This window comes from Odocoileus virginianus, chromosome 29, assembly GCF_023699985.2.
Source record: "Odocoileus virginianus isolate 20LAN1187 ecotype Illinois chromosome 29, Ovbor_1.2, whole genome shotgun sequence".
Classification (NCBI taxonomy): domain Eukaryota; kingdom Metazoa; phylum Chordata; class Mammalia; order Artiodactyla; family Cervidae; genus Odocoileus; species Odocoileus virginianus.
The window spans coordinates 40,584,630-40,609,819 of NC_069702.1; positions in this window are offsets into that span (position 1 = coordinate 40,584,630).

Genomic DNA, 25,190 nt, shown 5'->3' on the forward strand with positions numbered 1-25,190 from the left:
TATTCTAATTTCACTGTTTTTTGTAGCTGTCCAGTTTTCCCAGCACCATTTATTGAAGAGGCTGTCTCTGCCCCATTGTATATTCTTGCCTCCTTTGTCAAAAACAAGGTACCCAAATGTGCCTGGGTTTAATTCTGGGCTTTCTATCTAGTTCCATTGGTCTATATTTCTGCTTTTGTACCAGTGCCATACTGTCTTGATAACTGTAGCTTTGTAGTATAGTCTGAAATCAGGAAGGTTGATTCCTCCAGCTCCATTCTTCTTGCTTAAGGCTACTTTGACTATTCGGGGTCTTTTGTGTTTCCATATGAATAGTGAATTTTTTTTTTTCTAGTTCTGTGAAAATGCCATGGGTTATTTGATAGGAATCACATTGAGGCTGTAGATTGTATTTGATAGTATAGTCATTTTCCCATTTTTGATTCTTCCTACCCAGGAACAAGGAATATCTCTCCATCTGTTTATGTCATCTTTGATTTCTTTCATCAGTGTCTTAAAAATTTTTGTGCACAGTTCTTTTGTCTCAAGTAAGTTTTTTCCTAGATATTTAATTCTTTTAGTTGCAATGGGGAATGGGATTGATTCCTCAATTTCTCTTTCTGATTTTTCATTGTTAGTATATAGAAATGCAAGTGATTTCTGTGTATTGATTTCATATCCTTCAACATTGCTAAATTCACTGATTAACTCTAGTAAATTTCTGGCACTATCTGTAGGGTTTTCTATATATATAATCATGTCATCTGCAAATAGTGAAAGCTTTAGTTCCTCTTTTCCAATTTGTATCCCTTTTATTTCTTTTTATTCTCTGATTGCTCTAGCTAGGACTTCCAAAGTTATCTTGAATAATAGTGGTGAAAGTGGGCACCTTTGTCTTGTTCTTTATCATAGCGGGAATGCTTTCAGTTTTTCACCATTGAGAGTAATGTTTGCTGTAGGCTTATCATATATGACCTTTACTATGTTGAAGTAGGTTTGTTCTATGCCCATGTTTTTTGAAGAATTTTAATCATAAGTGGGTGCTGAATTTTGTCAAAGGCTTTCTCTGCATCTATTGAGATTATCATATGGTTTTTATTTTTCAATTTGTTAATATGGTGTATCACATAGATTTATTTGCATATATTGAAGAAGTCTTGCATCCCTCGAATAAACCCAACTTGATTGTGGTATATGAGTTTTTTGATGTGTTGTTGAATTCTGTTTGCTAAAGTTTTATTAAGGATTTTTGCATCTATGTTCATCGGTGATATTGGCCTATAGTTTTGTGTGTGTGTGTGTGTTATCTTTGTCTTTGATATCAATGTCAAAGATCTTTGATATCTTTGGTATCAGGGTGATGGTGTCCTTGTAGAATGAGTTTGGAAGTGTTCTTTCCTCTGCAATTTTTGGGAAGAGTTTTAGAAGGATAGGTATTAGATCTTCTCTAAATGTTTGATAGAATTCTCCTGTGAAGCCATCTGGTCCTGGGCTTTTGTTTCTTGGGAGATTTTTGATCACAGTTTCAATTTCTGTGTTTGTAATTCGGTGTTCACAATTTCTATTTTTTTCTGATCAGTCTTGGAAGATTGAAATTTTCTAAGAATCTATTTCTTCCAAGTTATCCATTTTATTGCCATATAGTTGTTCATAATAGTCTCTTATAATCCTTTGTATTTCTGCATTGTCTGTTGTAACCACTCCTTTTAAATTTCTAATTTTGTTGATTTGATTCTTCTCTCTTTTTTTCTTGATGAGTCTGGCTAAAGGTTTGTCAATTTTGTTTATCTTTTAGTTTTATTAATCTTTGCTATTGCTTCTTTCATTTCTTTTTCATTTACTTTTGCTCAGATCTTTACGATTTCTTTCCTTCTACTAATTTTGGGGTTTTTCTGTTCTTCTTTTTACAGTTGTTTTAGGTGTCAAGTTAGGTTGTCTATCCGATGTTTTTCTTGTTTTCTGAGGTAGGATTTTATTGCTATAAACTTCCCTCTTAGAACTGCTTTTGCTACATCCCAAAGGTTTTAGTTGTCATGTTTTCATTGTCATTTGTCTCTAGAAAGTTTTTGATTTCCCTTTTGATTTCTTCAGTAACCTGTTGGTTATTTAGAAATGTGTTGTTTAATCTCCATGGGTTTGTGTTTCTTACAGTTTTTTTTCTTGTAGTTGATATCTAGTCTCATAACGTTGTGATCAGAGAAGATGATTAATATGATTTCAATTTTCTTAATTTACTGATTTATGACCCAATATGTGGTCTATCCTTGACCATGTGCTCTTGAGAAGAAGGTATATTCTTCTACATTTGAATGGAATTTCCTAAAGATATCAATGAGATCCATCTCATCTAATGTATCATTTATGACTTGTGTTTTCTTATTACTTTCCTGTTTTAATGATCTGTCTATTGGTGTGAGAGGGCTGTTACAGTATACTGCTGTTATTGTGTTCCCTTCAGCTTCCCCTTTTATATCTGTTAGTGTCTCTCATGTACTGAGGTGCTCCTATGCTGGGTGCTGTGCTGTGCTTAGTCGCTCAGCTGTATCCCACTCAATGCTGCCCCATGGACTGTAGCCTGCCAGGCTCCTTTGTCCATGAAATTCTCCAGGCAAGAATACTGGAGTGAGTTGCCATTTCTTCTCCAGGGAATCTTCCCAACCCAGGGATCAAACCCAGGTCTCCTGCATTGCAGGCAGATTCTTTACTGACTAAGCTACAAGAGAAGCCCATGTTAGGTACAAAGATATTTACAACTGTTACGTCTTCCTCTGGGATTGATCCCTTGATCATTATGTAGTGTCCTGCATTATCTCTTGTAATATTCTTTAAGTTCTATTTTTTTTCAGATATGAGGATTGCTATTCTACCTTTCTTTTTCTTTCTATTTGCATGGAATATAATTTTCTATCCTGTCCCCTTCAGTCTAAATGTGTCTTTAAGTCTGAAGTGGTTTTTTAATAGACAGCATATATATGCTGTCTTGTTTTTTTCCATCCATTCAGACAACCCGTGTCTTTTATTTGGAGCATTTAATCCATTTGCATTTAAAGTAATTGTTGATACATATGTTCCTATTACCATTTTCTTAATTGGGGTAGATTTTGTATATCTTTTTTCATTTTTTGTATGTTTATATCGGTATGATTTATATCTACCAAGTAGTGCCTATATGATTCAATTAAGTGAGTTTGATATACTTAAAATGATTTGTTTTCAACAAGTCTTTCAGTATTTAAAAAAAAATTTTAATTAACAGAATTCAAAATTGATACTTTACATGATGCGCTGGTAAATATTCTCCAGACAAAGAGAATAATTTTGGTGCATTTGTAATGAGAGATGGAAAGGGAGATGGCAACCCACACCAGTATTCTTGCCTGGAGAATTCCATGGAGAGAGGAGCCTGACAAGATATAGTCCATGGGGTTGCAAAGAGTCAGACATGACTAAAGTGACTTAGCACATATAGAGAGAGGGCTTCCCTGCTGGGTCGGACAGTAAAGAATCTGCCTGCCTTGCACGACACCCAGGTTTGATCCTTGGGTTGGGAAGATCCCCTGGAGGAGGAAATGGCAACCCACTCCAGTTTTCTTGCCTGGAGAATTCCATACACACACACACACACACACACACACACACACATATATATAAAGAGATTATTAAAAGGAATTGTTTCATGAGACTGTGAATGCATAATGGGTCCAAAATATGCTAGGGGTGGAGGTGGCATTTAATAGGCTCAAGATAGGCAGTCTGCTGTAGAGCCAAAAGAGCTGATATTGCAAAATGAAATTCAACAGCAGTTCACTCATAGAATTCCCACTTCCTTAGGAGGAGGTCAGACTTTTGCTTTATTGTCTTTCAACTGATTGAGTGAGGTCTACCCACATTATGGAGGGTGATATGCTTTACTCAAAGCTCACTGATTTAAATATAACATTATCCAGAAATACCCGAACAACATCCAGTGGAATAGTTCACCATATATTTGGATGCCACAACTCAACTACAATCACTATAAAACTATTTATCAACCAAGGCTATATTAGATTATTCCCACAGCATTTACCTAAGGTAGGTATACTAATATTCATTTTACACTTAAGGAAACTAAGCTATAAAGCTTTAAAAAACTTTCCCAATGTCAAATAAAACCAAAACATCATTGAATGTAAAAACTTCTTTCTCTACACTGAAATAATGATTTATAATGGAAGTAAATCTTTAAATAATGAACATTAACAGCTAAATTATTGCAAGTTTAAAAGTTTGAAGTTCAGAAAGAACAAATACTCCTGATTTTGTAAAGAAACTCCATTTAAATTTGTTTGCTCATTTGTTGCTTAGAAGAAATCTTGTTTACTGATTCTTTGAATGGAAACAATGTCAGGCATCATCATTCCATCCCTATACAGTTCTCAATGTCACAAAGTTTCCCTTTGTAATAAACCAAAACTGTTGTTTACTAGTCTTTCTCCTTTTACAATGATATAAAACAATCAAACATTCTTTTTACACATGATTCCTTAAAAACTAAAGATAGTATGTATGCCTTGACAAGTTTCTTTCCTAGGTTAAACAGTTTGAGTTTTGCCAACCATTTCAGTAATATAGTTGATACCTTCTCCACCCACTCCACTCACAAAGTGTCCTAGCTTCCCCTCTTAATGTGGTTTGGTTACAGCTGACACACATCCAGCTGTGTAATTTACTGTCAGCAATTCTACATGTTAGAATTCTTCATGATTACATGTATTGGTCTGCTTTTTGTTGCTATATGGAAAGGTGGCTTAAATAACAAAAATTTATTTCTCACACTTCTGGAAGTCAGGAAGTCCATGTTCAAGGTGTCAACAAATTCTGTTCCTGCTGTGGGCCTTCTTTCTGACATGGCGACTGCCAACTGCTTGCTATGTTCTCACATGGTGGAGAAAGATTGAACTTTCTTTTTCTTACACTTCTTATAAAGCCACTCTTCAAATCATGTAGCACCACCGCCATGATCTCATCTAACACTAATTACTTCCCAATGGCCCCTCTCCAAATACCATCACATTGGAGGTGAGGTCTTCAACACATGAATTTTGAGGGGACATGACTAAGCCCATAGCAGTGTATAAATTTATAGTGTCTGGGTTCTAATGAAACAGTAAATGCCTAATAGAGAATGAGTACAACTTAGATTATGATCACTTTTAGTTGAGCGGCGAGCAGCAGCCGTGCAGCACTGGAGTGTCCAGCAGCTGAGTGGAGACACATGACGTCCGAGCTCTGAGAGCAGTGACCGTGAGGAGATACAGCATGTCCAAGGTCAGGGGAGGGGGCCATGAGGAAACACCGAACTTCCAAGGTAAGGAGCAGCGGCTGCGCTTTGCTGGAGCTTTACCCCACGTCCAAGGTAAGAGAAACCCCAGTAAGACAGTAGGCGCTGAGAGAAGGCATCAGAGGGCAGACAGACTGAAAACCACAATCACAGAAAACTAGCCACTTTGATCACAGGACCACAGCCTTATCTGACTCAATGAAACTAAGCCACGCCTTGTAGGGCCATCCAAGATGGTCGGGTCATGGTGGAAAGGTCTGACAGAATGTGGTCCACTGGAGAAGGAAATGGCAAACCACTTCAGTATTCTTGCCTTGAGAACCCCATGGACAGTATGAAGAGGCAAAAAGATAGGACCACTGAAAGATGAACTTCCCCGGTCGGTAGGTGCCAAATATTCTACTGGAGATCAGTGGAGAAATAACTCCAGAAAGAATGAAGGGATGGAGACAAAGCAAAAACGACACCCAGTTGTGGATGTGACTGGTGATAGAAGCAAAGACCTGTGCTGTAAAGAGCAATATTGCATAGGAACCTGGAATGTTAGGTCCACGAATCAAGGCATATTAGAAGTGGTCAAGCAGGAGATGGCCAGAGTGAACATTGACATTCTAGGAATCAGCAATCTAAAATGGACTGGAAGGGGTGAATTTAACTCAGGTGACCATATGTCTACTACTGTGGGCAGGAATCCCTTATAAGACTTGGAGTAGCCATCATAGTCAACAAAATAATCCCAAATGCAGTACTTGGATGCAATCTCAAAAACAACAGAATGATCTCTGTTCGTTTCCAAGGCAAACCATTCAATATCACGGTAATCCAAGTCTATGCCCCAACCAGTAATGCTGAGGAAGCTGAAGTTGAACAGTTCTATGAAGACCTACAAGACTAACACCACTAACACCAAAACTAGTTTTAAAACGTGCAGGTGCCTTCCGTGCCGATCCAGCAGTTCCCCACGGAAGACTGGAGTGCTCAGCCTTCCACTGAAGACTGGTCGGCAGCTCCCACCGCTCAAGCCACTGAATGGGTAGGAACCACCACTGAGTGGTCGTAAGCTGTTCTTCAACAGACTTCCACCAAAATGGAAAATAAACTGTTTCTAAAAAAAAAAAAAAAAAAAAAACTAACACCAAAAAAAGATGTCCTTTTCATTATAGGGAACTAGAATGCAAAAGTAGGAAGTCAGGAAACACCTAGAGTAACAGGAAAATTTGACCTTGGTACAGAATGAAGCAGGGCAAAGGCTAATAGAGTTCTGCCAATAGAACACACTGGTCCTAGCAAATACCTCTTCCAACAACAGAAGAGAATTCTACACATGGACATCACCAGATGGTCGAAACCAAAATCAGATTGATTATATTCTTTGCATTCAAAGATGGAGATGCTCTATACAGTCAGAAAAAACAATACTGGGAGCCGACTGTAGCTCAAATCATGAACTTTTTATTCCAAATTCAGATTTAAATTGAAGAAAGTGGGGAAAGCACTAGACCATTCAGGTATGACCTAAATTAAATCCCTATGATTATACAGTGGAAGTCAGAAATAGATTTAAGGAACTAGATCTGATAGACAGAGTGCCTGATGAACTATGGAGAGAGGTTTGTGACACTGTAAAGGAGACAGGAATCAAGATCATCCACAAGAAAAAGAAATGCAAAACTCAATATGGTTATCTGAGGAAGCCTTACAAATAGCTGTGAAAAGAAGAGAAGCAAAAAGTAAAGGAGAAAAGGAAAGACATACACATTTGAACTCAGAGTTCCAAAGAATAGCAAGAAGAGATAAGAAAATCTTCCTTAGCGATAAGTGCAGAGAAATAGAGGAAAATAATAGAATGGGAAAAACTAGAGATCCTTTAAAGAAAATTGGAGATACCAAGCCAACATTTCATGCAAAGATGGGTTCAATAATGAACAGAAATGGTATGTACCTAACAGAAGTAGAAGATATTAAAAAGAGGTGGCAAGAACACACAGAAGGCTGTACAAAAAAGATCTTCATGACGCAGATAATCATGATGGTGTGATCACTCATCTAGAGCAAGACATCCTGGAATGTGAAGTCAAGTGGGTCTTAAGAAGCATCATGACAAAGTTAGTGGAGGTGATGGAATTCAATTTGAGTTATTTCAAAATCCTAAAAGATGATGGTGTGAAAGTGTTGCATTCAATACACTAGCAAATTTGGAAAATGTAGCAGTGGCCACAGGACTGGAAAAGTTCAGTTTTACTCCAATCTCAAAGAAAGGCAATCCCAAAAAATGCTCAAACTACCACACAATTGAACTCATCTCACATGCAGGCAAAGTAATGCTCAAAATTCTCCAAGCCAGGCTTCAACAATATGTGAACCATGAACTTGCATATGTTCAAGCTGGTTTTAGGAAAGGCAGAGGAACCAGAGATCAAATTGCAAACATCCACTGGATCATCAAAAAAGCAAGAGAGTTCCATAATAAAAAAACATCTATTTCTGCTTTATTGACTATGCCAAAACCTTTCATTGTGTTGATATCAATAAGCTGTGGAAAATTCTGCAAAAGATGGAAATACCAGACCATCTGACCTGTCTCTTGAGAAATCTGTATGCAGGTCAGGTAGCAACAGTTAGAACTGGATATGGAACACCAGTCTGGTTCCAAATAGAAAAAGGAGTACATCAAGGCTGTATATTGTTGCCCTGCTTATTTAACTTACATGCAGAGTACATCATGAGAAACGCTGGGTTGGGTGAAGCACAAGCTGGAATCAAGATTGCCGGGTGAAATATCAATAACCTCAGATATGCAGATGACACCACCCTTAAGGCAGAAAGAACTAAAGAGCCCCTTGATGAAAGTGAAATAGGAGAGTAAAAAAGTTGGCTTAAAGCTCAACATTCAGAAAACTAAGATTATGGCATTCAGTCGGTACCATTACTTCATGGCAAATAGATGGGGAAACAGTGGAAACAGTGGTTGATTTTATGTTTTGGGGACTCTAAAATCACTGCAGATGGTGACTGCAGCCATGAAATTAAAAGCTGTGTTTTTACTCCCTGAAAGGAAACCTATGGCCAACCTAGACAATATGTTAAAAATAAGAGACACTGCTTTGCCAACAAAGGTCCGTCTAGTCAAGGCTATGGTTTTTCAAGCAGTCATGTATTGGACTATAAAGAAAGCTGAGTGCAGAAGAATTGATGCTTTTGAACTGTGGTGTTGGAGAAGACTCTTGAGCATCCCTTGGACTGCAAGGAAATCCAACCAGTCCATCCTAAAGAAGATCAGTCCTGAATATTCATTGGAAGGACTGATGATGAAGCTGAAACTCCAAATCTTTGGCCACTGATATGAAAAGCTGACTCATTTGAAGAGACCCTGATGCTGGGAAAGGTTGGGGGCAGGAGGAGAAGGGGATGGCACAGGATGAGACAGTTGGATGGCATCACCATCTCAGTGGACATGAGTTTGTAATATCTGGGAGTTGGTGATGGACAGGAAGGCCTGGCGTGCTGCATTCCATAGGGTAGCAAAGAGTTGGATACAACTGAGAGACTGAACTGATTGAACAACTTTATATAAGCCTCTTAAATACTTTAAAAAATATGCACTTTCTGTAGATTTCTCACCGGTAGAAATGATAACCCTTACAGTTGTCACTTATTTCTTTGTAGAAATAACTAGTTTTGTGGCTAAACTAACATTCTGGTTTTAACAGTGATATTTTAAGTTGCTTGTAAATACCAAACTCTTAAAATTCTTTTAAGATCAGGCTTATTATTGGAAATTAAGTAGCTTATATAAAAAGAAAATACAAGTTTACATATTCTAACTAAATCAGTAAAGGCTCATGTTTGTGATTTTAGGAATATAAAACATTTTATAAATATGTTTTTATAAAGAAATATTTTATAAATAATATTATAAATAATAATTTTATAAATGATATTTTATTATTTTATAATATTTATAAATAATATTTTTATAATATAATATAAAAATTTATATTTATAAGTATATTTTAATGCTCAAAACTACTGTAGACCTTAGGTAAGATGAATTTAGTTGCTTATCTGAGAAATAAACAAGTTGAGGTTACCCAAAGTGACATAATAAATTAGAGTTCATTCCAGATTTTTAAATTCCGGTTCACAGAATTTGTATTTTAAAAGGTATTATTGTTTGAAAGTTATTTCTTGCATCGGAAGTAACAGATGACTACCTAAGATCCTTTAATTTTGACAACTTCAGAAAATGAAAGTTTTATTCTACTTTATTACTTATGTGATGTCAGAGGCTCAAATTGCTATCAAAATTTTTTTTAAAAAAGCATAAAAACACTCTAGCTGACAATAGTTTGCACTTTCAATAAAGCAAATGATCAATCAGATTGATCAATCAGTAAAGCAAATATTTAATCTGTCAGTTAAATGTTGCCAAGCATTCTCAGAAAATACCCTAAGTACATATATAAATAGAGGGGTCTTTTAACTATTACAGCAGGTGCTATGTGACACTCCATGCTAAGTCGCTTCATTCATGTCCACCTCTGCGATCCTATGGGCTGCAGCCCGCTAGACTCCTCTGTCCGTGGGATTCTCTAGGCAAGAATACTGCATTGGCAGGCAGGTTCTTTACAATTAACACCATCTGGGATGGATTAGAAATTTTAAGTACTTGAAATTATCCTAAAGATTAAGTACCTTGTTGTTGTTGTTCAGTCACTAAGTTGTGTCCAATTCTTTGTGACCCCCATGGACTTCAGCACGCCAGGCTTACCTGTTCTTCACTATCTCCCAGAGTTTGCTCAAATTCATGTCCATTGTGTCAATGATGCAATCCAACCATCTCATCCTCTGTAAGCCTTTCTCCTCCTGCCCTTAATCTTTCCCAGCATCAGGATCTTTTCCAGTGAGTTGGCTCTTCCCATCAGATGGCCAAAGTACTGGGGCTTCAGCTTCAGCATCAATCCTTACAATGAATATTCAAGGTTGATTTCCTTTAGGATTGACTGGTTTGATCTCCTTGCTATCCAAGGGACCCTCAACAGTCTTCTCCAGCACCACAATTTGAAAGCATCAAGTCTTTGGCACTGAGCCTTCTTTATCATCCAATTCTCACATCCATTCGTGACTACAGGAAAAACCATAGTTTTGACTATGGACCTTAATGAGCAAAGTGATGTCTCTGCTCCTAATATGCTGTCTAGGTTTGTCAGAGGTTTCCTTCCAAGGAGTAAGTGTCTTTTAATGGCTGCAGTCACTGCCTGCAGTGATTTTGGAGCCCAAGAAAATAAAATCTTTCACTGTTTCCACTTTATCCCCATCTATTTGCCATGACCAGTCAATCCTAAAGGAAATCAGTCCTGAATATTCATTGGAAGGACTGATGCTGAAGCTGAAACTCCAATACTTTGGCCACCTGATGCGAAGAACTGACTCACTGGAAAAGACGCTGATGCCAGGAAAGATTGAAGGTGGGATGAGAAGAGGTCGATAGAGGATGAGATGGTTGGATGCATCACCGACTCAATGAACATGTGTTTGAGCAGTCTGCGGGAGTTGGTGATGGACAGGACAGCCTGGCATGCTGCAGTCCATGGTTTTGCCGAGTTGGACATGACTGAGCGACTGAACTGAACTGAACTGATTTGCCGTGCAGTAAAGAGATTGGATACCATGGCTTTAGTTTCTTTGAATGTTAAGTTTTAAGCCAGCTTTTTCACTCTCCTCTTTCTCCTTATCAAGAAGCTCTTTAGTTCCGCTTTGTTTTCTGCCATTAGAGTGATATCATCTGCATATCTAAGTTTGTTGATATTTCTCCTGGCAATCTTGATTCCAGCTTGAGAGTAATCCAGTCTGACATTTCACATGCTGTACTCTGCATATAAGTTAAATAAGCAGGGTGACAATATATAGCTTTGACATACTCTTTTTTTTCAATTTTGAACCAGTCCGTCTTTCCATCCGTTCTAACTGTTGCTTCTTTTCCTGTGTACAAGTTTTTCAGGACACAGGTAAGGTGATCTAATATTCTCAACTCTTTAACTATTTTCCACAGTTTGCTGTGATCCTCACAGCTAAAGTCTTTAGTGTAGTCAATGAAGCAGAAGTAGTTATTTTTCTGGAATATCCTGGCTTTCTCTATGATACAACGGATGTTGGTAATTTGAACTCTCATTCCTTAAATAGCCTTTATTTAAACTTTATAAAACACTTATAGTGTTGTGCTTCTATTAAGATAGATATACATTTACTTCAATCAAATGCAACAGAATTGTACTATTAAGCATAATTATTTTTAGCAGCTTGTTGTATGACATATAATGAAAAAGACCCACATAATAACATCATGTATTTACTGAATTTAATAAACTGTGTTTTTTGTCCAGGTGGTATGATTTGTATATCTTTTTGTTGCTAATACTATTTCCTCTTTGTCCATTATTAAGAATATATATATATATATATGTATGTGTTTATATATGAGAAATCTCTAAACATTTTATATACATTAAGATCCAAAAGTGTTTTTTTTTTCTTTTTTCCTATTTTAGTTAGCTTTTGTCTGGCTGTTTTTCATAGAAAACTTGATTATGCAAAGCATGAAAAAAAGCTACAGGTATCACTAAAGAAACTTTAGTCAATTAGCTTAAAATTAAATAAGATTTAAAATATATTACTGTACAGTGCTACCCTAACCCAAGGATTTAAGCAAGTTAAAATATGTATACCACCTCAAACAAAATATTTAATTTACCAAAGTGGGATTTACAGATTAAGTATAAAGGAAATGATATTTATTTTGTGAAATGTCTCATTCCAACATATCATAATTAGTACTTCTTTTACTGTCCTTTGCCTTGGTTATTTTGGGGATAAAGTTTTAATTTCCCTTAAAAAACTAAAACTCTAGATCTTTAACAACTGATGTTTTAAAAGCTAAGTATCATTCCCAAGCTCCTGCACTGAAGATACTCTGAATTAATTCTTTCAGCCAGTCACAATCAAACCATCTCTATTAGTTTTATGCATTATACTGTGTACAGCTCCTATTCTTAGGGCAATTTAGAGTTGTTATGTCCTGAATGAGTTACAGATGCTCTCTTGGTATTGAATTTAACAAAGTGTGGTTCTCTATTTCATTTCAAAAGATTTAATTTTTTTTTCTATTTTAATAAAAGTTCACAGTATCTTATAACTTAGAGAAATAAGATGATATTGAAAGTGAAGTGAAGGGCAAAATGACATAAACTAGGGATAAAAATTGAGCCATAGATGATATTCCAATTCTCCAGGAAATTCAGTCCCAGACTGTGATAATCAAATGCGCCTATTCTAATTGTATTACAACTGTGCAGAGTTATATTAGCAATAATTTGAAATACTCTAGTAAAATAAGTGATGAAAGACTACCTCATCAGAAAAGGAAATAATGACTAGATAAAAAATGCTAGCATATCTTTGAATGCCATAAAATATCCATTTTATTCTGGAGAAATAATGACTCATTGGTGTGCATGGGTGTATTTTCTTTTCAAAAATTATGATATTCTATATTCATTAAAGTCCTCATTTAATGTACTGAAACCTAGATGTGTATGCGACATCCACATTTAATACCATATATCGTTTGGTTAGGTTTATATTAAATAAAATAAATGTGTCAAACTGTGATTACTGCACTGAATTGAAATAAGCAACACAAAGAGAACAGGGATTTGTGAGTACTCAGTCTGATAGAAGAAACAATATGAGTTTTTGAATTGGACATTGATAAGTAAGGACATGATTTCCACTTATTACTATGATTGAAAATTTATTGAACTCTCTTGATGTCATTTTCTTCATCTCTTTCTTTATTCCTTCATCCAATGTTTGTCATCAATCTTCTCTGTACCATAAAATGTGTTGTTTCTTACCTTAAATAAACCCAGTGAGAAAGAATGATATCAAAACAAAATTAGAATATAGGTACCATTGTAGATATTCACAGACACCTACATTTATTCATTCCTCCAAAACACATTTACTGAGCAACTATTATGTGGTACAGATATTCCTTTTGCTGAGGATATACACTGATAGAAGAAAATAAATCTGTACTCATATAGCTTTTGTGTTAGTGAAGGGTAGAGGAAATAAACTAATGTGCTAGAAAGATATTCTAAGAATTTAGGTAGCTTATAACCTCTCAACCCAATATTAAACCTCTTAGAGCAAGATTTCAAAGGTAGTTTAAACCGAGAGAGTTTCACTTCTTCTTTTCCTATCTGGATTCCTTTTACTTCTAGAAAATAATAGCAAATGAAGCAACAGACAAAGGATTAATCTCAAAAATATACAAGCAACTCCTCCAGCTCAACTCCAGAAAAATAAATGACCCAATCCATAAATGGGCCAAAGAACTGAACAGACATTTCTCCAAGGAAGACATACAGATGGCTAACAAACACATGAAAAGATGCTCAACATCACTCATTATCAGAGAAATGCAAATCAAAACCACAATGAGGTACCATTATACGCCAGTCAGGATGGCTGCTATCCAAAAGTCTACAAGCAATAAATGCTGGAGAAGGTGTAGAGAAAAGGGAACCCTCTTACACTGTTGGTGGGGATGCAAATTAGTACAGCCACTATGGAAAACACTGTGGAGATTTCTTAAAAAGCTGGAAATAGAACTGCCATATGACCCAGCAATCCCACTTCTGGGCATACACACCGAGGAAACCAGATCTGAAAGAGACACGTGCACCCTGATGTTCATCGCAGCACTGTTTATAATAGCCAGGACGTGGAAGCAACCTAGATGTCCATCAGCAGACGAATGGATGAGGAAGCTGTGGTACATATACACCATGGAATATTACTCAGCCATTAAAAAGAATTCATTTGAATCAGTTCTAATGAGATGGATGAAACTGGAGCCCATTATACAGAGCGAAGTAAGCCAGAAAGATAAAGACCATTACAGTATACTAACACATATATATGGAATTTAGAAAGATGGTAACGATAACCCTGTATGCAAAACAGAAAAAGAGACTCAGATGTATAGAACTGACTTGTGGACTCTGGGAGAAGGCGAGGGTGGGATGTTTCAAGAGAACAGCATTGAAGCATGTATATTATCTAGGGTGAAACAGATCACCAGCCCAGGTTGGGTGCATGAGACAAGTGCTCGGGCCTGGTGCACTGGGAAGACCCAGAGGGATCGGGTGGAGAGGGAGGTGGGAGGGGGGACCGGGATAGGGAATACATGTAAATCCATGGCTGATTCATTTCAATGTATGACAAAAACTACTGTAATGATGTAAAGTAATTAGCCTCCAACTAATAAAAATTAAAAAAAATTAAAAAAATAAATAAATTTTAAAAAAAAGAAAAAAATATTAAAAGTTTAAAAGAACTTCAAAAAAAATAAAATAAATGGAAAAAAAATAAAATAAAACACATGCAAATAAAAAAAAATAATAATATAGTTACATAAAAAAAAACAAAGGTAATTTAAAAAGAGACATAGTATTTTTGTGAAACAAATATTGTATGCTAGAGAATTTCATGTATATATAAATAAAATAAATATTGATTTTATGTATGAAATATATAGTTTTATATATATATAAGATATATAATAGTTATGGAGAGAAATAAAGCAGAAAAAGGAAGAAATAGAATGTTAGGAAATGCCTCTATAGAAAGATAGCCTTGAGCAATTGAGCAGGAATGAAGCAAGGAAGGGAGCCTTGTGAATGTCTATGGCAATGCATATCGCATTTGGATTGTCCAATGTAAACATCTGGAGACCAGAATATACCTGAGTTTATCCAAAATAACAGAGGCTAGTATGACTACAACAGAATGAGAAAGAGGGAAGTGTGATAGGTGGTAATTATAAAGGTATCCAACCTGACCTAATTACCCAACTCTTTATCTCCTCTTTTAGGGCCTTCAGGGTAGTTTCCCTGCCTTCTTTGTAGAAATCATCTTGTAATTTGAGTTTGAACCAAAGGAATATGAGTGAACATGATATGTATAATCCCAGGTGAAGCCCCAAAATACTTCCACTCAGTAACACCCACATACTCCTTCAGGCTTGATACAGAGGAATTAACAAACTAAGAAGTTACATGCTTGCAAAGCCAGAGCATAAGATGGCAGAAGCTTGGTTATGAATCATCACTTGGAATAGAAATTCTCATTCATCAAGATATCCATTTTCAAATCTGGATGAGTAAGATATAGGTCATACTGTGCTAATTCACTAAAATTGGAAATTTCTCTGTCACAACAGCTATCGCTATCAGATTTAACACAGATGAGGTTGCTGATTAACCAGCAAATTGTGTAGGAAACTTGGGCCATTGTAAATATCTGGCTTTTTAATTGAAATAAGATAGGAGATCGTCAAAATTGTTACTACAATTTATGTTATGTTTTAAAGGGATTTCCTAGTTTTCAATCTGTTAACTATTATTTCACCATTTGAAAAATTAAAATCTTACCAAAATTAAAATCTTACCAAAACTAAAATCTTCACTTTTTAATCTTTGTTCAGATACCCTTCATCCTCCTGATCCTGCTTTAAAATTCTTTTTCCACAGTGCTTTATCAGATTTCAAAATACATTTTTATGTTTATTTGTATTATCTGTCTCTCCTGAGCACAGTGCAAGCTCCACAGAAGTAGAAATCTATGTCTGTTTCACTGATATATCACAATCACTGTTCATTATATATATAATCTATTCAGTAACACTAGAGGAAAACTGATTATATGTAAGTGATTAAAAGTAATACATAAAAAAATAAACAAATAAAAAGAATATACATTTATCTCAGTTTGGGATTAACATATAGACTCTGCTATATGTAACACAGATAAACATCAGAGACCTCCATACAGTAGAGCAGAGGAAACTCGACTCATTACCCAGCAATAACCTATAATGGAAAATAATCTCTGAAAAAGAATATAAACATATATGTATATAATTGAATTGGTTGTAAATTTGCCTTACACTTCAATTAAAATAACATTGTAAATTAACTCTACCTCAATTTAAAAATATACTTTACTAAAATAAGGCACTTACTTATCAAACCGAAGTAAAACCAAAGTGAAAACAGAAAACATGCGGCCTTAAGCAGTGTTCTAATTTCACATCTTATGCAAATATATTAAAAACTTGATAGATGGTAAGAAAACCTATAAAATATACTCATTTGTTTTTATTGGGTGGCTTTACTTTTTACTCAGGTAGACCTAATACCTAGTCACAAAAATTTTTCACATCACAAAACACTAGAAATCAAATCATGCACATCTACCCCTTTCCTTTCTTGAGAAGAAAATAAGTTCTTGAGTTATTGAATGTCACCATTGTTTCTTATAGGGGCTTCCTAGGAGGAGCAGTGGGAAAATAATCCACCTGCTAATTCAGGAGATGCAAGAGACATGGGTTCGGTACCTGAGTTGCGAAGATCCCTTGGAAAAGGAAATGGCAACCCATTCCAATATTCTTGCCTGGAAACTTCCATGGACAGAGGAGCCTGGTGAGCTACAATTCATGGGGTTGCAAAGAATCAAACATGACTGATTTAATGCCTATGCTCAAAGGAAAGACTAATATCCATGTATTATTGAAATTTATGACTTAAATTTCAAACTCACTAGAACACATGTTTCTAAAATCATTTGTCTCAAGAATTTTAAATGTTGTATTCTGCATTTTTGAACAGAAATTTTGGCTAAGAGAGTGAAGAGAAATGTTGTAGTTTTCAAAATATTGCCTATAGTTGAAGGAGGAGGAGGAAGAAAACAATCAACCTATAACTGCAGTATGTTTTCTAAAGATTGATCCAAACTTATGAAAGAGTCTCAGAAATAGAAAATATTCTCTTAATAATACCTCCAAATTTTTACTTCCAATATTTTTTAAATGCCAGAATTTCCATGTCTTTGTCTTCTATCTGTGTAATGTCATCCTCCTCACCATACCTGTGATAAGAAGAGGAGGTTGTTATGTACATGAGGGAAACCAGTAATTTGGGACAAAGACTTAATCTAATTTGCATTGCACACTTAAGCAAGACTGGAGTCTACATCATTTAGCTCCCAGTCTGGGGTCCATCCTATTCCTTAATATGCCTAATTTCTATGACAGAAAGGCTAAGAAATCAGTTGTAAAAGTAATTTCAATCTATACATCTGTAAAAATTATTTGCAAAGAGCTTCAAATGGTGCCTGGCATACACGATACTCTCTACATGTGTCTCTTTTGCTCACATTTACACAAACACAATATACATAGCTTATATTGTTTATCTAGCTATATACAATAGATGAGTTGATAGGTAATGACAAACATACACATTTTTTTCTTAATGGGAATGTTTACATAAGTAGAAGAACCTGGATTGAGAGATTTCCATTCTGGTCTCCATAAGAATATAACGATCACTTATTACCTGAGCTTGCTTTTCATCCTAGAAAAGGCAAATAAAAAGTTCCTTTTCAAGACAGCATATTTCTGTTTCTTGATCTATAAATGGAGACATACACACATAAAATCATTGAAAAGCAATGAATTATAGATAGTAAAACTTTTTACTTCCATTTTGTCCTCTTCTGAAGTAATATTTTATTTTAATATATATTATATTTTAAAACATTTTGTTCTTCTACAAAATAAGTTAAATATTTAACTTTTTTATACCTTAAATAACATATTGGGAAAAATTTATGAATACTCAGAAAACAAAATAAATTGAAAAGATAAAAGAATTATGCCCCCCATCTATGAAAGCCAGCTTTGTTAACGTGTTCCCAATTAATGACACTAGAACACATCTATCTTTCATAATCATTGTTTAATAATGACCAGGATATTTTAACAGAAGTAGTAGGATGAGCATAATCCTGAAAATTTTGCTTCATGAAAAATTTACCAGAGAGTATTTTTGTTTTTCTTCCTGTGCATCTAGCTTTTACCTAGCACTTGAGAATGGCTAGCTTAATTTTTTTCCCCATTTTTAAATGCATAGCATAAAGGAAAACTTATCCTAGAAATCACAGAATCTTAATGAGTTCATAATTAAAGGAATGTACATGAGAGTTATAGAATCTCAGCTTATGAGGATATATTATTGAAAATCTAATATTCCACTTGCCTCCTAAAACTACCATCAAGAAGACTTTTTATCATTTCATTTTTCTTTAACAAAATCTAATGTCCACACTCATTTATTTACCCTACTTGGCTTCCTGGTACAATGAGTGATTTGACCCTGACACTCTCTCTAAGGCCAACATTTCCACTTGTCTTATGAAATTACCTTCTGTGTCCTGATTTGCAGTTGGCCACCTGTCCTGCAACATCATTTTCTGTTGGATAGTGCCTATCTTTAAGTAAAATGGTCTAGAGTTTTCTATCTTGAAAAATAGTTCTCTTTACTACATAACCCTTCAAAATACAGGTGCTGTAGCAGCAGGACTTCATTCAGAAGCTGTCTCTTGTTCCTGCCAGTCTGCAAGGAAACTTCCCAAGGTCCTCACTGAATTACAATAAAGCTCAAATTACTTATGCAGTTTACAAGAGCCTATGGCTTGTCAAACTCATCTTGATGACTCCAGATCCCTCAGTCTATATTCAGCAGTACTAATCTCCCAGGTCCTCAAGCAGGCTGGCAATTTTTCTTTATGGACCATTTGATTTGCTTTGCCCTCTTTCTAGAGTGTTCAGCCCTCAGACAACAGGATATCATTCAGGTCTCCACTCCAACACCACTCTGCCCTGAGTCCTGCAATACTCAGCCAACTTCGGTAACATCCCCCAGTACAGTCACTCCCATCACCTATTTTACTTTCTTCTTACCACTATCTATAACTGACTTTGGCCTTTTTATAAGGTTTCATTACCACTCTGATACACAAACACCATGAGAGTAGGGACAGGTTTGTTTTATTTACTGCTACATCTGGTATACATAAAACAGTTTCTGGCACATAGTTGTAGACAATAGTATTTGCTCTTAATATATCCAAATGTTTAATTAGGTATCAATGAATATTGCTCACATTCCAACACACTTATATTTTTAAAGTTGTATTAATTAGCCTGTGCAGTAGATTCTTGAGATGTGACTGCTTTGTAATTACTCTGATAAGAAATGATACATAATTGCAAATATGATTCTTTGCAATTTTCAAATAATTAGAATTTTAAGAAATCATATTGGTTATCATGACTTGAACTAAAATTAGAGAAATGAGAAAAAGTCTCTAATTTTTACTATGATCAATAAACATCAGATTAAAATATATTCATAAACATTAACATATTTGAAAGTTCAAGAAAGAATTTGGATTTTTTTATTGATAAGGGGTAATTTGTAAGATTTCTACTTTTAGAGATCAAGATTATAGTAATAGCTATTTATAGTCCTTCGAGAGCTCTTCCATCACAGATATGCACACAGGCTCAGCGGTAGGTGACTCTAAGATGGTCCACAATGATTCATTCCTGCCTCTTGGTTTTCGGGCCTCTTCTTATAGAGAGTATAAATAAAAAGGGAAAATAATGTCATTACTTTCATGGTTAGGTTACATAAAATTGTGGCTTCTGTAATGCTGGCAGACCATATTGTTCTCAACATGCTTTAATAAGGCAAACTGCCGTGTTGTAGACACCTCCATGCCAATCCACTGAGGTAGACGTCTGGCTAAAAGCCAGAGGAGGTGAGGGACTGAATCCTGCCCGAAGAGCTCAAAAGCAGAGTCTTTTCCAGTTGTTTTGAGATGACTTCAGCCCACACTACACCTCTGGCAGCCTGTGAGACTTCATGAGGTAGAAGAGCCAGGTAAGCCATGCCTGAATTCTTAACACACAAAACTGTAAGACGTTTTGACCTGCTAAATTATGAGACAATTTATGACACAGCAATAGATAATTAAGACAGGCTTTACATTGAGTCTGTTTTAAAATATCCTTAGAACTTTCACCTTCCTATATGGTGCTCATTTTACTTGAGTAATTTAAATGTTTTCCTCTGAAAGTTTGCTGTTGTTGTGGTGGTGGTTTTGTTTAAATTTTAAACCCATGTTTTCTTCTTTTTACACCTGGTGAAATCATAGCCATTCAATTTAGTAATATAATTATCTGATCAATCTTCAAGTTAACTACAGGGAGAACTGAACATTATTGACCATCAAACCCTATATGTGCATCTGTTGCTGAACTTTTTGAAATTATAGAAGCAGATGCTTCTTCTGGGGAGCGGAGGGGAACGGCATACATTTCAGTGGCATATGGATGGAGGAGGAAGCAAAGCTTGGCATAAATAAATGGGAACTTCTCAAGAGTTTGGAGAGCTTGTCAAAAATAGTTTTCCCTAATCGCTTATTTTATTATGTTTCTGTCAGGCCATGCACACAGATATTTTTGAAATTGGATGCTGCAATTTGAAGTGATCACATCTAGTTGCAAGAGTTAGTGAAATGCAGATGAAAACCAATATAGGGCCTTAAATTCCTGACAACCAGTTACCCTAGGAAAATACCGGGTTTACTGTTTATAAGTATCTAATAAAGTTCAAGACATCTTTTGAGGTGGCACACAGTAGGCATTCACAAATTTTTGATGCTTGAGTTGGGAAGAAGTGTTGAACTTCTATTTAAATGCTGTTGAGTTATACAGCAATATGTGAACCGTGAACTTCTAGATCTTCAAGCTGGTTTTAGAAAAGGCAGATGAACCAGAGATCAAATTGCCAAATCTGCTGGCTCATCAAAAAGGCAAGAGAGTTCCAGAAAAGCATCTAGTTCTGTTTTATTGACTATGCCAAAGCCTTTGACTGTGTGGATCACAATAAACTGTGGAAAATTCTGAAGGAGATGGGAATACCAGACCACCTGACCTGCCTCTTGAGAAACCTATATGCAGGTCAGGAAGCAACAGTTAGAACTGGATATGGAACAACAGAATGGTTCCAAATAGGAAAAGGAGTACATCAAGGCTGTATATTGTTACCCTGCTTATTTAACTTCTATGCAGAGTACATCATGAGAAACACTGGGCTGGAAGAAACACAAGCTGGAATCAAGATTGCCAGGAGAAATATCAATAACTTCATATATGAAGATGACACCACACTTATGGCAGAAAGTGAAGAGGAACTAAAGAGCCTCTTGATGAAAGTGACAGAGGAGAGTGAAAAGTTGGCTTAAAGGTCAACATTCAGAAAACTAAGATCATGGCATCCAGTCCCATCACTTCATGGGAAATAGATGGGGAAACAGTGGAAACAGTGGTTGACTTTTTTTTTTCTGGGCTCCAAAATCCCTGCAGATGGTGATTGCAACCATGAAATTAAAAGACACTTACTCCTTGGAAAGATAGTTATGATGAACCTAGACAGCATATTAAAATGCAAAGACATTACTTTGTCCACAAAAGTCCGTCTAGTCAAGGCTATGGTTTTTCAAGTAGTCATGTATGAATGTGAGAGTTGGACTATAAAGAAAGCTGAGTGCTGAAGAATTGATGCTTTTGAACTGTGGTGTTGGAGAAGACTCTTAAGAGTGCCTTGGACTGCAAGGAGATCCAACCAGTCCATCCTAAAGGAGATAAGTCCTGAGTGTTCATTGGAAGGACTGAGGTTGAAGCTGAAACTCCAATACTTTGGCCACCTGATGCGAAGAGCTGACTCATTTGAAAAGACCCTGAGACTGGGAAAGGTTGAGGGCAAGAAGAGAAGGAAACGACAGAGGATGAGATAGTTGGATGGCGTCACTGAGTCAATGGACATGGATTTGGGTAGACTCCGTGAGTTGGTGATGGACAGGGAGGCCTGGTGTGCTGCAGTTTATGGGGTCGCAAAGCGTTGGACATGACTGAGTGACTGAACTGAACTGAACTGAATTATACAGTGTGATAGTTACCATTCTAATTTAATTAAATTTATACTAAAGTGTATTTATTTATTTATGTCTATCTTCCTTGTAATGACAAAGACCATCTATTTCTTAAATACCATGTGCTTTTTACAAAAACAAGACAATACAAATACAATGTAGTCGATACATAATTTTTAATTAAGAAGATAAAAATTCCATCACATTTTAGTGATCATTCTCACATTTATTATTTTTTATATAATTTGAAAGTATTTCAATTTTTCTTAATGCTCTTACTTGTGTTCAACATTCATTCCACTCAATATCCAATCTGATGCTAGATTTCTGGTTTTGTTGTTTTCAATATTTGTGTGTATCTATGTGTTTATATGCGTGTCTCCAAAATCCAGTATAATCATGAACTTCAAGTATAATTATAACAAAACAATCCTAGTCTATAAAATAAGACCTTAATAAAACATACAAGTTCTTGCTAGTACAGAGCATGACCATATTGCAGATCTGAATCAAGTAGTTCTGTGAGTGATGCCATGGGCTTTCATTTATCAAATGTAAGTGGCATTGGAAATTGTATTTTCTTTATTCTCACTGTCACTATTCACCAAGGTGAAAAGATTTCATACCTTGATGTTTATTGAGATGATTGAATGAACTGACATTTGGGCAGAACATATTCAAATACATGATCTATAAAATCAGAGGGTAGTTGCCATCAACAACCTCCTTTCTTATTGACCTCACTTCCTTTTATCCCTCCAACCATGAGTTAAAGACATGCTTGGGTGTTTCACTTTACATAGTATTCTCAAGATCATTAAGTCTCTTTCACCTGTTTCCTCCCTGATAATTTTTAAATCTGTTTCTCAGAAGCATTTCAAATAACATAATGTATAGGTCATCTTCTCTACTATTCCTATAAACCTTACTGTTCTGTACATCTCTTTATTCATTTTTTAAAATGTCACTTTATGTATTATTATCATTATCATTAATAAACTGTTAGAATTTCAAAACTATAAAAAGTCATATTTTATTTTATATTCTCTGCATTTAGCACAGCTCAAAGTAGGCACTTAATTCATCTATGAGCAAGTAAATTTAATTAATCACTCAAAACCCATTTCTAGTTACTGAATTTGTGTTGAACATTTACTGCAAATAATAGCAAAATAAACAATTCAACAACAAAATAAGCAATTCAATTTAAAAGTAAAAAATGCAACAAAATAAACAGTTGGTCACTTGCCATGAAATTAGTTATAAAAACTAAGAGAAGCAGAAGAGCTGCCCTTAGCACAGTGGATTATAGATGATTCTTCTTCAGAAGCTTAATTGTGTACATTATTGACTTCTTATCACATAAATATAGGTCTCTCTTCTCTGATGGTAAGTTTTGTGTTCTTCTCATAGCCTCTAATTTACCTTCAATTAAATAGTCAAAAGAACAGTTAGATTTAAGGGATTTCTTTCTTGATTAGACAACTTGGCTCTCTCTATTCTTCCATTGGGAGCATTGATACAGTCTTAGATTGCTTGGAAAAATTGATAATGAATTATGCTCCTCGAGGCTGTAGTTAATTAAATTGGCTACCCTTTTGTCTTCAGCATGGCAGCTGGGGCACTGGACTACAGAGGACTAATGAATCCTACTTAAGGTAAGTCCTCAAGGGATTTGAATTCCTGCTGTTAGGGAGGAATATGATTTAGATCACAAGGTTCTCCAATCTACTAAGTAGGTCAGGCCCTCTATGGGAGAATATAAAGCAATTTGGGGGTCTGTTAAATTCAGAAACAGTACATTTAGTCAGTTATTATATCCAACAAACTTTTAAAAAATACCACATTGTGAAAAATGCTTAGGAAATCCTTTATATTTAATAGGGAAGCCTTTGGATCAAAGAATAGCTCTTTTGGAAGCCACATGTCTCAGGATTCAAGGACTTTTAGCAAAGGACATATGCCTAAACAGGTCATCAGCTTTATACTAAAACTTTTAAAGCACTAGGCAGAGAGGTGATTAAAAATTCTGTACCTGATAACAATTTACACTGGATTATGCATTTTTTAAAATGCTGTACATGTTATGTGTGCCTACGAGTTTGGTGCTAAGGATAAATAAATATGCTGTGACTTTCTAATTTTTTTTCATTTGTATTTAATTGATAATTTTTTAGCATAACCTAAGAGCATAGAACACAAGTAGATATTTCTACATGTATTATTCACTTCAGTGAGAAATAATATTGAATTATCCTAATGTAGATCAAACTAGAAGTGAACATTTCCAATAAACAGTATTAATGATAATAATGAGTTATTAAGAGCTCAGAAATGGCAGACACTATAATAATCATGTGTCAATTTGTTTATTAAATATTTACAGAATGATATATGGTAATTATTATTACTCCCATTTTAAAAACAAACAAACAAACAAAAAAGGAGGCACAAAGGTAATAAAGTTGCTCAAGGTTATGCAGCTAATCCACCATGAAGCAAGTTTTCAAGTCCATGGTTACAACAATTCCCACCCTCTAATAGAAAAAGCAACATTGCCTCCTTTTGGCAATGAATTGAAAAGTTTCACAGAGCAATGTATTTTGGATATGGTGGCATGTTAAGTAAATATAATATAATAATTTATTATTCAGTATGTCCTATGAACCAGCATCACCTGGTAGATTGTTAGAACTGTAGAATCTTAGCCACGACCAGACACATTTAACCAGGATATACATTTTGTCAAGATCCACAGTTGCTTTCAATACAATTTAAATTCAAAACTATGAGAAGCACTGTTCAAGCACAGTGTACACAACCATATGTGTACACAAACACAGTGTACACAGCCATTTACTCATTTAGAATTACCTGGGAAAGCATATGTATAATTAAGTTTCCCTAGAAATGAAATGAAGAAGGGGTTGAAAGGCTAGACTGTAAATCAGGTACACCTGGTTTAAAATTTATTTCTGTC